At 41.3% G+C, this 16,530-nt stretch overlaps 1 protein-coding gene across 1 annotated transcript in view; it reads right to left on the bottom strand.

The window, feature by feature from the left end:
- Positions 1-16,530, bottom strand: part of LOC126285155 (cyclic nucleotide-gated cation channel alpha-3-like) — an 884,508-nt gene that overhangs the window by 59,061 nt on the left and 808,917 nt on the right. The gene's annotated exons all lie outside the window — the stretch shown is intronic.

The raw sequence follows: 16,530 nt of genomic DNA, 5'->3' as shown, positions 1-16,530 counted from the left end.
AAAGAGGGCAGAGTAGCGGACAGAGATTCAGTGCACTCTCTTTTCTTGGGTGCGAAAGTGCCCAAGGCAGATGAATCAGCAACGATCAGCGTCATGAGGATGCAAAAGGCAATGGAAACCACTCCATCAAAGACAAATAGTGCGTATCCACAGGACATGTGGACTGTAATTGAAGAAGTGTCATGATGATTTCTCCATTGGAAAATTTTCCGGATTAGTTCCTCATCCCGGTCTCCAGAAGGGGACTGCTAAAGGGGAGGTAACAATGAGAAGAAGATTGCGTCGAATGTCAGAAGCTTGTACGTTGTAGGAAAGATAGAAAATCTGAAAAGGGAAATACAAAGGCTATATCTAGATATAGCAGAGCTCAGTGAAATGAAATAGAAAGTAGACAACGATTTCTGGTCAGATCAGTACATCGTAATATCAGCAGCAGCAGAAAATGGTATAAGAAGAGTAGGATTCGTTATGAATGGGAAGGTGTATTACTGTGAACAGTTCAGCGATAGGGTTGTTCTTATAAACGTCGACAGCAAACCAATACCGACAACAATAGTTCAGGTATACATGCTGTCGTCGCAAGCTGAATATGAAGAGATCGAGAAACTATATGAGGGTACTGAAAGGGTAATGCAATACGTAAAGGGAGACGAAAATCTAATAGTCAGGGGGACTGGAATACAGTTGTAGGGGAATGAGCAGAATAAAAGGGTACAAGAGAATATGGGCTTGGGGCAAGGGATGAGAGAGAAAAAAAACTAATTGAATTCCATAATAAATTTCAGCTAGTAATAATCACAAGAGGAGGAGGTATACTTGGAACAGGCCTGGTGATACGGGAAGATTTTAGTTAGGTTACATCATGGTCAGACACAGGTTCTGAAAACAGATACTGGATTGTAAGGAGTACCCAGGAACAGATATAGACTCAGATCACAATGTAGTAGTGATGAAGAGTAGGCTGAAATTTAAGAGATTAGTTAGGAAGAATCAATACATAAATAAATGGGATACGGAAATACTAAGGAATGACAAGATACGGTTGAAGTTCTCTAAGGCAATAGACAAAGCAATAAGGAATAGCTCAGCAGGCAGTACATTTGAATGGACATCTCTAAAAAGGGCTATGACAAAAATGGGAAAGAAAAAAATATGTACAAAAAAGGTTACTGCAAAGAGACCATGGGTAACAGAAAAGTACTTGAGTTAATCGATGAAAGAAGGAAGTACAAAATTGTTTAGGGAAATTCAGAAATAGAGAAGACCAAGTCGCTGAGGAGTGAAATAAATAGCAAGTGCAGCGAAACTACGACCAGGTACCTGCATGAAAAATGTGAAGAAATCGAAACAAAAATGACTATCGGAACGAATAACACAGCACCCAGAAAAGCCAAAAAACCTACGGTGGAATTAAAAGCAAGGGTTGTAACATTTAAGAGCGGACGGGAATTCCACTGTTAAATGCAGAGGAGAGAGCGGATAGGTGGCAAGAGTACATTGAAGCCTCCATGAGGGGGAAGATTTGTCTGATGTGATAGAAGAAGAAACGAGAGATGATTTAGAAGTGATGGGGGATCCAGTATTAGAGTCAGAATTTAAGAGAGTTTGGAGGACTTAAGACCAAATAAGGCTGAAAGGATTGATAACATTCCATTAGAATTTCTAAAATGGTAGTGGGAAGTGTGAACAAAACGATTATTCACTTTGGTGTGTGGAATGTATGAGTCTGACTTTCAGAAATATCCACACAATTCCGAAGACTGCAAGAGCTGACAAGTGCGAGAATTATCGCACAATCAGCTATCAGCTCATGCATCCAAGTCGCTGACAAGAATAATACACAGAAAAATGGAAAACAAAATTGAAGGCGTATGAGGTGTAGATCAGGTTGACTTTAGGAGAGGTAAAGGCACCAGAGAGGGAGTTCTGACGTTGAGGTTAATAATCGAAGCAATACAAAAGAAAAATCAAGACACGTTAATGGGATTTGTCGACTTGGAGAAAACGTTAGACAATGTAAAATGATGCACGATGTTCGAAATTCAGAGAAAAATAGGGGTAAGCTATAGGGGGAGACGGGTAATATACAGTAAGTAGAAGAGCCAAAAGGGAATAATAGGAGAGGACGCCCAAGAACAAAGTGCGCAGATTTAAAAGGGTGTAACTACTGTTCAATCTGCACATCGAAGAAGCAATATTGGAAATACAAGAACGGTTCAGGGATGGAATTAAAATTCAAGGTGAAAGGATATCAATGATACGATTCGCTAATGACACTGTTATCCTGAGTGAAAAAGAAGAAGAATTACATGATAAGATGAAAGGAGTGAACTATCGAATTAGTACAGAATATGGGTTGAGAGTAAATCGAAAAAAGACGAAACGAGAAAAGCAAGTTAACATGAGGATCAATGGTCTCGAAGTAGATGAAGTTAAGGGATTCTACCACCTTGGCAACAAAATAAGCAGTGACGGAAGGAGCAAGCAGGACATCGGAAGCAGAGTAGCACTGGCAGAAAGGGCATTCCTGGCCGAGAGAAGTCTACTAGTATCAAACAAAGGCTTTAATTTGAGGGGAAATTTCTGATAATGTACGTTTGGAGCACAACATTGGGTCGTAGTGAAACATGGACTGTGGGAAAACCAGAACAGAAGACAATCGAAGCATTTTAGATGTGGTGCTACAGACGACTGTTGTAAATTAGGTTGACTGATAGGGTAAGGAATGAGGCAGTACTGTGCAGAATCGGAGAGGAAACTAATATGTGGAAAACATTGACAAGGAGAAGAGTTGATTGGACATCTGTTAAGATATGAGGGAATGACTAACATGGTACTAGAGGGAGCTCTAGAAGGCAAAAACTGTAGAGGAAGACAGAGAGTGGAATGCATCCCGCAAATATTTGAGGACGTGCTTTCAAATACTACTCTGAGATGAAAAGATTGGCTTAGGAGAGGAATTCGTGGCGCGGGCGCATCAAACCAGGCAGAAGACTGATGACTCAAAAAAATAATCTACATCCATACTCGGTGAACCATGATCGGTATTAGCATTTCTTCCCGTTGCATAAGTGTGTGGAGCCTGAAAAATATCACCCGTCGGCCACGAAGCAAGTGTAATCTTCACTTCACATACGAAACAGGAAATAGAAGTAATGGAATTATATTCATAGGGTTGACACCTCTATTCAAGCAGCTGCCAGTTCAGTTCTTTGTAGTCGCATTATATTTCTCTGCAGTCTGCCAGACGGCCGAGGCCTTTCACACGCTTTATGTACGGCTGGCCTATGTGATAATTCTGTTTCGTATTCTCAGAAAGTAAGGAGTTTACTGAGTCAGATTATGACCAACTGGTATGGTAATCGTAGGATGATACATTTCAACGTTTTGTGAAGTGCGTAATAAGTTACAAAGTTCAATACGGGCTTTTGAGATTGTAATAAAGATCTTATTAAGACCAAACGCATTTCGCATTGTTTCAATGAAGCTTCGGTCACACTGTAACAATATAGTTTTTGTTACAATTTCGTTTGCGTGGTTCATGAACAGTGATCATGCTTTCACTTACTACTACAAATAGTATAGAATTATTGTCGCCGGCCTCTGCTTCCGAGGGGTTCTTGGCGCTTCAGTCTGGAACCCCGCTGCTGCTATGGTCGCAGGTTCGAAACCTGCGTCGGGCATGGATGTGTGTGATGACCTTAGGTTTCATTAGTTCAAATGGCTCTGAGCACTACGGGACTTAACTGCTGAGGTCATCAGTTCCCTAGAACTTAGAACTACTTAAACCCAACTAACCGAAGGACATCACGCACGTCCATGCCAATGCTTAGAGCCATTTGAACTACTATCTTCACTCACGTTTTTTGTTTGTTTCTTATGTCGTTCTTAACATCCTTTTAAACATATGTAGAAGACACTTGCACACATGTGTAACGATTGTAATTTTGTGGTAACAGGTTAAAACAAGAGAAGTGGTCATTATTCTAGGAAACAAAATTGTAAGAAAAACCATACTGATATTAATGTGATATTGATGTGTATGGGTCGTCTGGGTAGAATGGCTCGCAGACGTTGTATTAGGTTTAGGTCCTCCGAGCCGGACGGGGTGAATGTGACAGTACAACAAAATTAGTGATACACAAATATACGCTGCAAAACTTAAGTTGTACAGCAACTTGTTGGATGTGCTCACAGACAGATATGACTAATCAGTTGCCTGTCAAGCTAGCATTACTGAATACAACACCACGGTTCCCAGAACTCCTGAAGATAGACGCTTACTGTGGGCATTCTATCACAGACAATCAGTTTGACTGTTCAGAGATGGCACTAAACCCTCCCAAAGATGTAAAGAACCATGTATGAGCAGTGCCTATTGGACGGAGGGGGTCAGCCGATCAGTTCCAGTCATTCCACTAGGAAGGAGGTACACGGATCGTGTCGTCTGCAGTTCAACCATGTCTAGACGGTCAAGATCGCTGTTCGATCGAGTCCACTTTGCTACTTTGTGCCAGGAAGAGCTATCAACGAGGGAAGTGTGGAGGAGTCTCGGAGTGAACCAAAGCGAAGTTGTTTAGACATGGACGAGATTCAGAGAGACAGGAACTGTCGATGACATGCCTCGGTCAGGCCACTCAAGGGCTACTACTGCAGTGGATGACCGATACCTACGGAATATGGCACAGAGGAACCCTGACAGCAACGCCACTATGTTGAATAATGCTTTCCGTGCAGCCACAGGACGTCGTTTTACGACTCAAACTGTGTATAGTAGCCTGCAAGATGCGCAACTTCACTCGCGACGTATATGGCTAAGTACATCTTTGCCACATACGACACCATGTTGCGCGGTACAGATGGGCCCAACAACATGCCGAATGGACGGCTCAGGATTGGCATTATGTTCTCTTGAACGACGAGTGTCGCATATGCCTTCCACCAGACAATCGTCAGAGAGGTGTTTGAAGGCAACCCAGTCAGGTTGAACGCCTTAGACACACTGTCTAGCGAGTGCAGCAAGGTGGAGGCTCTCTGCCGTTTTGGAGTGGCATTATGTGTGTCCGACGTTCGCCACTGCTGGTCATGGAAGGCGCCGTAACGGCTGTACAATACATGAATGCCATCCTAATACCGATAGTGGAACCATATCGGCAGCATATTGGGGATTCATTCGTCTTCATGGACTACACCTAGCACCCCAAGCATGCACAACTTGTGAACGACTTCCTTCAGGATAACGACATCGCTCGACTACAGTGACCAGCATGTTCTTCAGACATGAATCCTATCTAACATGTCTGGGATTGATTGTAAAAGGCTGTTTACGGGCGACGTGACCCACCAACCACTCTGAGCGATCTACGCCGAATCTCTGTTGAGTATTGGGACAATCTGGGCCAACAGTGCCTTGATGAACTTGTGGATAGTATGCCACGACGAATACAGGCATACATGAATGCAAGATGACGTTCTACTGGGTATTAGAGGTACCAGTGTCTACCGCAATCTGGACCACCACCTCAGAAGGTCTCGCTATATAGTGGTACAATGCGCAATGTGTGGTTTTTAAGAGCAATAAAAAGGGCGGAAATGATGTTTATGTTGATCCCTATTCCAATGTTCTGTACGGTTTTCGGAACTATTAGAACTGAGGTGACGCAAAACTTTTTTGATGTGTGTATTACATAAATCGCATCAGACCTCACTTCCTTCACGCTGTATAAAAGGCACTTCAATGTTTATCATATCCTATTTTGTGAACTGTTTGTCATTCAGTGATACAATTTTGCATGTACGTTCTGTGGCACATGTGCATACCACCTGAAAAATGTACTATGAATAGAATTAGTAATTAAGAAGTACTACATTTAAGAGCCATGCCTGACGCTGAAGTTTTACTGCATGAATAGCGTAAACGTAGTAGGCGATAAATTTTTTCCTTTCACTATTTTGTGGCAGACCAGCGAGAAAAAGCTTCAGATAGGTTTGAAATTAAGTGTAATTTTTGTTTTGGCAGTCACTCAGCACTCCATTCTGAAATAATGATTGAATGTAGTCTGGGTAATATGTGTTCTATTAGTTGGGGGTTGGGTTGTTTTGGGGAAGACCAGACAGCGAGGTCATCGGTCTCATCGGACTAGGGAAGGACGGGGAAGGAAGTCGGCCGTGCCCTTTGAAGGGAACCATCCCGGCATTTGCCTGGAGCGATTTAGGGAAATCACGGAAAACCTAAATCAGGATAGCCGGACGCGGGATTGAACCGTCATCCTCCCGAATGCGAGTCCGGTGTCTAACCACTGCGCCACCTCGCTCGGTGTTCTATTAGTTGTGATGCCTCAAAAATACATAGTGAGTCACCTAACGTTACCGCTGGATATATTTCGGAAACCACATCAAAGACTGACGAACCGATTCCACAGACCGAACGTGAGGAGAGGGGCTAGTGTAATTTTTTTAATACAAACCATACAAAAATGCACGGAAGTATGTTTTTTAACACAAACCTACGTTTTTTAAAAAATTGAACCACGTTAGTTTTGTTAGCATAAGTGAACATATAAACAAATACGCAATCAGTGCTGTTTGTTGCATTGTAAAATGTTAATTAATTCGGAGATATTGTAACCTAAAGTTGACGCTTGAAACCTCCGACGTTCAGTTGCGTGTTGAAACAAACACGGGCCACGGTCGGCCAGCAGCATCTGCAGGGACATGTTTACGACGACGACCGCGTTTACGAGTGTGGCTGTAGTGCACTGTTGTGGTTTGGTCTAGCTGTCGCAGTGTCCGCATGTAGCGCTTGCTGCTATTGTTATTCTGCATTCGTCTCCGCACGCAGACCAACTATAGTACACCATGTTACCAGACGTCTGTGATAGTGTAGTGTTGTAGGAACTGTGACCATGGTGTATTAGAAGTCTGAAAAGGCCGAGATGATAATCTATGGCGAGTGTCGGCGAAATGCAGCTGAAGCCTGCACGGTGTATGCAGAACGGAGCCCAGACATAGAGCATCCAACGTGCCGCACATGGCAAAACATCTACCGCCAACTGTATGCAACAGGTATGGTCGTAGCACGCAAACGGGTCCGTAACAGGCCTGTCACAGGAGAAGCGGGTGCAGTTGTGTGTTAGCTGCTGTTGCCATGAACCCACACGTGAGTACACGGGACATTGCGAGAGCCGGTGGACTGAGTCAAAGTAGTGTCATGCGCATACTGCATCGTCACCGCTTTCACCCGTTTAATGTGTCGCTACATCAGCAATTACATGGTGATGACTTTAATTATCGAGCGCAACAGAGAATGCGTTGCAGTTCTACCTGTTTACTGATGAAGCGGGTTTCACAAACCACGGGGCAGTGAATCTACGGAACATGCATTACTGGTCCGTGGACAATCCTTGCAGGCTCAGACAGGTAGAGCGACAGCGACCGTGGACTGTAAATGTATTGTGCGGAATCATTGGCGACCACCTCATTGGTCCTCACTTCATTGCAGGGGCCCAAACAGCTGCAACATACATCGCGTTTCTACAGAATGATCTGCCAACGTTGCTCGAAAATGTCCCACTGGAAACGCGTCCACGTATGTGGTATCAGCATGATGGTGCACCTGTACATTCCGCAATTAACACTGGGCTGACCCTTGACAGGATGTTCGACGGGCGTTTCATACGACGTGGAGGACGCATAAATTGGCCAACCCGTTCTCCTGATCTTACACCTCTGGACTTGTTTCTTTAATGTACGTTAAAGGAGAATGTGTACCGTGATTTGCCTACAACCCTAGAGGATATGAAACAACGTATTGTGGCAGCCTGCGGCGACATTATACCAGATGTACTTCGACGTGTACGACATTCATGACGCCAGAGATTGCAATTGTGTGCAGCAAATGATGGCCACCACATTGAACATCTATTGGCCTGACATGTCGGGACACACTCTATTCCACTCCGTAACTGAAAACGGAAACCACGTATGTACGTGTACCTCACCCCTCATGGTAATGTACATGTGCGTTAGTGAAAAAGACTAATAAAAAGGTGTTAGCATGTGGACTTAATGTGCTGTTCCAGTCTCTTCTATACCTAAGGTCCATCACCGTTCCCTTTCGATCTCTACGGAATTCGGTGCTCTCCGATACACACGATCGAACAGCGGAGGATTGGTACTCAAGCGTCAAGTTTAGGTTACAATATCTCCGGATAAAATTAACATTTTACAATGCAACAAACGGCGCTGATTACGTATTTGTTTATATGTTCAGATGTGCTAACAAAACTAACGGGGTTCCGTTTAAAAAAAACGTAGGTTTGTGTTAAAAAACATACTTCCGTTCATTTTTGTATGGTTTGTATTAACCAATTACACTAGCCCCTCCCCTCACGTTCGGTGTGTGGAATCGATTCGTCAGTATTTGATGTGGTTTACGAAATATATCCAGCGGTAATGTTAGGTGACTCACCCTGTATACATAATTGCTAACTTTAATACTTGTTATGTTAAGCCTTTGATATAATCTTACATAGGTACAACTTATTGAGTAGATTAGGAGAGCAGTTTCAAATTTTAAATTTGGTCAAAAATTGTATGAAATACTGAAAATCATAGTTTTGTTGCCCCTTGATGCTGTTAGGCAGGTGACTGGCAACTCGGATCTTACGCCTGCACCTCGCTTTAACCGTTATAGTAATGTAGATTACCAGATGTTACCCGCAGTTGCACTCACACACAAGTAGCTTTGTTATGTTAGGTGAAGATGTATAAGTAAGATATTGAATGTGCAGTAATGTCAGCTGATTTCAGGTATCTACATGTTTGAGGTAAGCATAGTTATTGATGAGCTCCTGTCTCTCCCCAGCTCTCCCCCTCCCCCCCCTCTCCGCAACACCGCAACTGCTCCAACACACGACGAGCCGTGCGTGCGTTGGGGCGTGAGTAGGTGCGCGCGTGAGCGTCCATGTGCCGTTCTATTGAAATTGCTGTAAATTATTTGACGTGTACACAAAGAGACAGTTTATACATAGAGGCGGTTGTTGCACGTTATTTAGCACTCCCTGCGGTGCCACGCTGTTGTATTATGCGCCGAAATTTCGAAGTCAATGTTTACCAGTGACTAAAGTGAGGAAGTACCACGGCAGGGAACTGATGTTTGCTTGAAACTGAAATTCGATTACGTTACGTTCATGGCTTGCCGTGTGGTGCGATCTTTGTCTTGACCGCCACATTTACGAAAGCATGGTCACTGATTCTATGGCAGCTAAATATATGTGAGAAGCAAGACTGCTGCCCGCTTGATTTGCATTAATTTAAGCTGTCCTTTTTGGTTCCTGTCTATCCACACCCCCTGAAATCGCGACATATTCGAAAGAAAACGGTGAAAGATTTGTGACTAGAAAGAATATAAATCTCACTGCTCTTTGCTTCAGTTGCAGCAATTTCATCTTTCGTTTTTTCATGAGACTGAAGCCACGAAACTGAAGGAACTCATTCCTAATAGAGCATCGACTAATGCAGAACATACTTCAGTTACACGAATAAGAAAGTCACAGAATGTGTTGCAAACATGAAGATGAAAAACGAAGAAAAAAGAAAATCTACGTACCAGGACGCTTACGTACTTTCTGCGACCCCACAACTCCACGTGTCTAGCCGCATAATCACAGCGATCGTATAAAATTTCTACCGCAATCTGGATCACCACCTCAGAAGGTCTCGCTATATAGTGGTACAATGCACAATGTGTGGTTTTTAAGAGGAATAAAAAGGGCGGAAATGATGTTTATGTTGATCTCTATTCCAATGTTCTGTACGGTTTTCGGAACTATTAGAACCGAGGTGACGCAAAACTTTTTTGATGTGTGTATTACATAAATCGCATCAGACCTCACTTCCTTCACGCTGTATAAAAGGCACTTCAATGTTTATCATATCCTATTTCGTGAACTGTTTGTCATTCAGTGATACAATTTTGCATGTACGTTCTGTGGCACATGTGCATACCACATACATTGTTTGTTCTCTATCAAAATCTTTCATTTGCTAACTTTGCCTATCAGTAGTTAGTGCCTTCAGTAGTTCGAATGTTTTATTTATCTGGCAGTAGTGGCGCTCGCTGTATTGCAGTAGCTTGAGTAACAAAGATTTTTGTGAGGTAAGTGATTTGTGAAAGGTATAGGTTAATGTTAGTCAGGGCCATTCTTTTTAGGGATTATTGAAAGTCAGATTGCGTTGCGCTAAAAATATTGTGTGTCAGTTTAAGCACAGTCTTGTATAATTTTTCTAAGGGGGCGTTTCATATGTCGACCCTCAGCTGAGGATACCTCACTGGAATCTTCTGATTTTTTTCTTGTAGTTTGTGTAATTAGTGTAGCTATTGTTTATTGCTAGCGTGTAATCATAGAGAGAACTTCCTTTGTAGTTGTAGTTTTTCATTGTTGCATAGTAGAACAGTTGTGGCTTGCATGTAGATTTGCACCAAGTATTGCGCAGCTGCACTAGCAATTAACGAGATTTTATTTTCAGTGCTATGTTAATGTGTTTTTTTTCGCTCTTCAAATTGTGCAGCCATAAAAGAACTGCAAACTATTGCTCGTGAAAATCACGACACCTTGAAAGCTAAAATGGACTCAGTTGCATCCACCGATTCGGTTACGCAACTTGCAAGAACTCAGGAAAACTTAAAGGACACAGTAGATTCGATTTCAATACAAATGGACACTCTGAAACTTGGTTCAGAAAAACACACTGAGGAAATGTGTTCACTATCGGAGAAAGTAGCCGAACTTTCGGATCAGTTCACTAACTTATCTACAAAGGTAGATGATGATCTGAATGATACAAGACCCGTAGCCTTCACTGACACAGAAGAGTATGAAAAAATTAGAAAATTCAAACAAAATCAAAATCAAATCAATACACAGTACAAAAGAGAAATCCGGGAAGTACAAGATCAGTTGTCACAAGTAATACAAGAATTACATACTTCAGAGGACACTCGCGCTCCAGTACGGGAAGAGGGACATAGAAATACGGAACAACCACAAAATAATAACACAGGTCACTTCAGAAATTATGAAAGAAATTGGCAAGGTGCACCGAATTTTGAGATGGAACCGCCGAAACGATGTAACAATGACCGACATGCGACTCGCCGACATGATGATTTTGACTATAAGCTGTTCATTCTACACGTAAATTCAAAAATTTAAGAATTCCGGCAACGACAGTCATCCACAAGCGTGGCTTCATCAATTCTCTCATTGTTTCCCTCCCAACTGGTCATTGGAGCACAGGTTAGAATTTATGTGTTGCTATTTAGAGAATGAACCAGCTGTAAGAATGCGATCGGTCATTCACGATTGTAATAGTGAAGGAGAATTTTATCATGCCTTCCTCTCAGCATATTGGTCTCAAGCTACACAAGACCGAGTAAAACATAGCATCATAATGATGAAACGTTTCGAACAATCTGAATTTTGCAGTCCTGTGAAATATTTTGAAGACATGTTGCACAAGAATCAGTACCTGTCAAACCCATACAGCCCTCAGAACTCATCCGCATATTGCTTAATCAAATTGCCTGAACATTTACGACATATTATTTTGGCAAGACGTTGCAAAGACGACAATGAAGCTTTTCAGGGACTGTTACAAGAACTGGAAATTGACACTGACAATCGGGGAACGCGAAAACAGGAGCACAACAATTACAGGTCACACCTGTCACAATTCCGCGATGACAGAAATAATACACGACAAGGCTATTCGTACAACGTAAATCGTGACCAAAACAGACACCACCCGTATGACAACCGTTGGCAGGGTAGTAATAATTACAGGGAAAGACCACCTCTCCGCAGTAATGACTATCACAGAGACAATCAGAGAAACAGACAATTTGGGAACCGAAATAATTATTATCAAGGAAGACAGAATAACAGTTATGATTCAGGGAGAAATTATCAACCACGTGACCGACAAGAAAGAAACTATGGAATCTACCGACATGACGACAGACGATATGATCGAAACGACAGACCTGAATTTCATCAGAACTGGCGGGATTCAAACAGAGCAGGGCCCTCTCGACAAGGTGAATTTGTAGAAGTTAGGTCTCCAAATCTCAATAACGACGCGCGCCAACAAAGACACAATAGGCAATGACTCATACCGCTGGCAGCCACAAAACGTACTTATGAAACTGACGACGCAGCTGCCGTAGCTAGTAATAACGTAAAAATGGAAGACATTAGGGACATCTTACTCCAGGAACACGACGTAAAACGTAACAACATTGCATATCCTGTGATTCACATTACTGTAAATGACATAAAATTTACGGCAGTACTTGACTCAGGCAGTCCCATTTCAGTAATTAGTGAAACAGCTTTTAGCAAATGCAACAAATCGAACGATTGCCCCACACTTCCGTTACGTAAGATTAATTTACAAGGTGCAATCGTTGGAAAAAGTGTAGATGTACGCCAACAAACCAACTTAGAATTCTTTTGTCAAAGCCGCAGCTTCTCTATGAACTTTCTTATTGTTCCATTATTGTCGACGGAAATTATACTGGGAGTAGACTGTTTGAATGAATACAAAGCAATCTTAAACTTTCACGATGCTGAAATAACTTTAGAGAAAGAAGGTAAGTCAATAGCTTTGAAATTTGAAGATTGGCTCTCAAACCATGACGAGGAAATTAATCGGCTTTACCGCCTGTTACACAACAGTTCGGAATTTTTTACGGAACTAGACACTAACAATCACTCTGCAAGTACTGACAGGGATGATATCGACGGCATATTTGAAACTGATGAGTTAATTCAGAATAAAATTCAAACAATTGAGAATTGTAATGACACTGATAGGCAGGACCTTTTTGAGATTTGACAAGCACATTCCACAGTTTTTACTCACAAAACAGGAACAATCAAGGGATTTCAATACCAATTTCGTGTTCGTGAGCATACTAAATTTTGTGTTAGACCATACGTAATTCCAGCACATTATAGGGACCGGGTTGGAACAGAAACACAATCTGTGATTGACGAGGGCATTATTGAGCCTGCAGTACGCTCATACAACAATCCATTACATGTTGTTGAGAAGAAAAATGGATCGATCAGGCTTGTCTTAGATTTGAGACAAATCAATACTATATTATTTCTGAAACAGACAGGCCGCAAATGTTGGGAGAACGTCTTCAAAATGTTAATGGTGTGAAAGTGTTGTCTTCCATTGATCTCAGATCCAGCTTTTATCAGATCGAACTTTATCCAGAATGTAGAAAATACACAGCTTTCCTTTGTTTCGGCGTTTGTTATCAGTTTCGGAACCTTCCTTTTGGTTTGAACATTTCTTCGGCAGCATTCATTCGCGGGCTAAATTCCGTATTACTTGAGTTCTTAAAACGTCACATCACCTTATATGTGGACGATATTCTAATAGCAGAAGCCTCATGGGAACAACATAATCGCATCCTCAACAGCGTGTTACGTATTTTTGCTGAATCTGGAATTACAGTTAACTTGGAAAAGTCTGAATTCGGTAGGACAAAGGTGAGGTTATTGGGACATATTATTTGTTATGAAGGCTTTCAGCCGGATCCTGAAAAATTAGAAGCAATCAGAGGCATTCCAGTTCCATCCACAAAAAAACAAGTTCGCAGTTTTCTAGGTCTCATAAATTTATACCGTCGTTTTCTGAATATGCAAATTCTAGTTACACCAAAACTTTGTTCTCTGGCTGGAAAAAAATACTATTTGGAACTGGGACGAACAAGCACAGTTGGAATTCAATTCTTTGAAAGAATCGCTACTTAACGCGCCAATACTGTCTCATCCAGATCTGTCACACGATTTCTGTCTTAGCACGGATTCTTCTAAAGTCGGTCTTGGTGCCCATTTATTTCAAGAAGCCATAGAAAATGACACTACCGTTCGGAGGGAAACCCATTGCTATTGCTAGCCGAGTGCTAACAAAATCTGAAGAAAATTATTCCGTTACTGAATTAGAAGCTTTAGCTATCGTCTGGGCATTTAACAAATTCCGTTTCTTTCTTTCTGGTAAGCACGTAAAAGTATACAGTGATCATCGTGCATTACAATTTCTTATGTCTTCAAAATTAAATCATGACAAATTAAAACGATGGGCATTGTTTGTGCAATAATTCCACTTCACAATACTCTACATTACCGGCAAGGAGAACATTGTTGCGGACGCACTGTCACGCGCACCGGCTGGGCTTGAGAAAAGTAACACAGAAGGCAACCTCGAGAAAAATTTCAGTATTCTTTATATTCAGAAAGTCGCCTTTGGAAACTTATCACCACATCATTAAGGGACATTGCTCATGAACAAGATAAAGATCCGATTTGGAAAGACATCAAAAGCAAATGGCATGAAAAGACACTCACACAGATTCGGCATTATTATCTGGTTAGAAACAACATACTGTTCGAACGCTGCACTGTTGATGACAAGCTATGGATAATTTGCATTCCTGAAGATTTTGTTAATAAGCTCATTTGGTACTTTCATTTCAGCTATGCACATTTTGGTCCACGAAAATGTTATCATATTCTTCGAACGACTTGTTATTTTAACAATATGGAAAAGAGAATTCGAAGAGTCTTGTCTATTTGTAAACTTTGTCAAAAGGCGAAATCATCTACTGTCTCACATCGTGCTCCGTTTTTTCCTATCATTCCTTCTAAATTAAAAGAATTTTCTGCTGTTGATCTCTTGGGACCGCTTGTCAGAACATCTAATGGATTTTCGTACGTTCTAGTCGATGTTGAACTTACTTCAAAATTTGTTTCTTTCACTCCGTTATGCAAAGCCACTGGACGGTCTGTATCCAACGCCTTTGTTAAAAATTTCTTACGTGAAGTTGGGCACGTTAGTAAAGTCATTTCAGATAAGGGACCGCTATTCAGATCTGCTGTTTGGTCACGCATGCTTCGTAACCATAAAATCAAATCTGTTTTTATTTCATTGTACTCACCACATTGTAACCCGACTGAATGGATTATGAAAGAAATCAATAAGCTTTGCAGACTTCATTGTCACAGAAAGCTTCAGCATTGGGACAGATATTTACACTTATTTCAAAACGTGCTGAATGAAATGCCTCATGACTCCACTGCTTTACAACCTATTCTTGTACTGAAGAATAAAGAACCACCGAATACACGTAAACTTCGACACAGAGACATAATTGATTTGGCTATTAAAAATATAAATTCTTCTGCAGACAAAAGGAGAAAATTACACGGTAAAGCAAATTCAAAGATATTAAATATTGGTCAGAAAGTTCTCATTAAAACTCATTCATTGTCACATAAGAAGAAACACTTGAGTCACGAATTCTTTCTAGTTTACAATGGACCTTACAGAATCCGACGTATACCACATGATAATTGCGTTGAAGTTGAAACTCTGCGTACTAGGAAGAGTAAAGGTTTACATCACATTTCACATGTAAAACCGTTTATTGAAAGATAATCTGCTTTTTAACTTTGTCTTTGCCATAAAACATTTCACTTCACATTTCTAGTATGCTTTGTCACAGTGAGAAACTGTTAACATGCAACAATGTTTTGAAGTTAACTATCCAGTCTAGAACCTAGAGAACATTTTTAAACAGACTTTACGCATGCATTGTTACAGTGAACAGACGACACAGTGTTGTTATTTGTACATTCTTGCTTGTTAGTTGCACGATTATGTAACGACTATAAGGCTTACATACTTAGGACATATACTGTTAATGAGATTTTAATGCAACATTTTGGTTTTGTGCCACAACTTGACTAGAAGAAGGGATCGGTTGGTAGGACATATTTTGAGGCATCAAGGGATCACAAATTTAGCATTGGAGGGCAGCGTGGAGGGTAAAAATCGTAGAGGGAGACCGAGAGATGAGTACACTAAGCAGATTCAGAAGGATGTAGGTTGCAGTAGGTACTGGGAGATGAAGCAGCTTGCACAGGATAGAGTAGCATGGAGAGCTGCATCAAACCAGTCTCAGGACTGAAGACAACAACAACAACAACATTTTGGTTTAGTTGAAAAGACATTCTTTATTTGAAGTACTTTCTGTGAGATTAAAAATGACTTAGCATTTGGTTTCTTTGATAGCTACACGATTATATCACGACGCTACTGATGTGTGACACAATTTGCATTGTGCTTTTGCGGTGTATCTGTTTTATATCTGCACAGTTTTTCTGAATTCTTTTGGAAAGGAAAACATGTTTTAGTAGTAACTTTGTGGTATAGCTACAATGAGACAGCCTTTTCTGTAGCACAACAATACGTTACAGTACAGTACTTACTTCATCACGGCAATAATCATTGTAACTACGATATCTATACGCAAAGCATTTCACTTTTGTTTATCATGAGGTAAGTACATTGACTTCTGCAGAACGTAGCTTTCGGAGGACGATAACTACGACACTTCCACAGAGATTATCTTACAACAAGACGCACTGTTTAGCGCTACAGTACACGTAT

This window comes from Schistocerca gregaria, chromosome 8 (assembly GCF_023897955.1).
Source record: "Schistocerca gregaria isolate iqSchGreg1 chromosome 8, iqSchGreg1.2, whole genome shotgun sequence".
Classification (NCBI taxonomy): domain Eukaryota; kingdom Metazoa; phylum Arthropoda; class Insecta; order Orthoptera; family Acrididae; genus Schistocerca; species Schistocerca gregaria.
The sequence above is the reverse complement of the archived record's forward strand: the minus strand, read 5'-3'. Positions and strand labels throughout refer to the sequence as shown.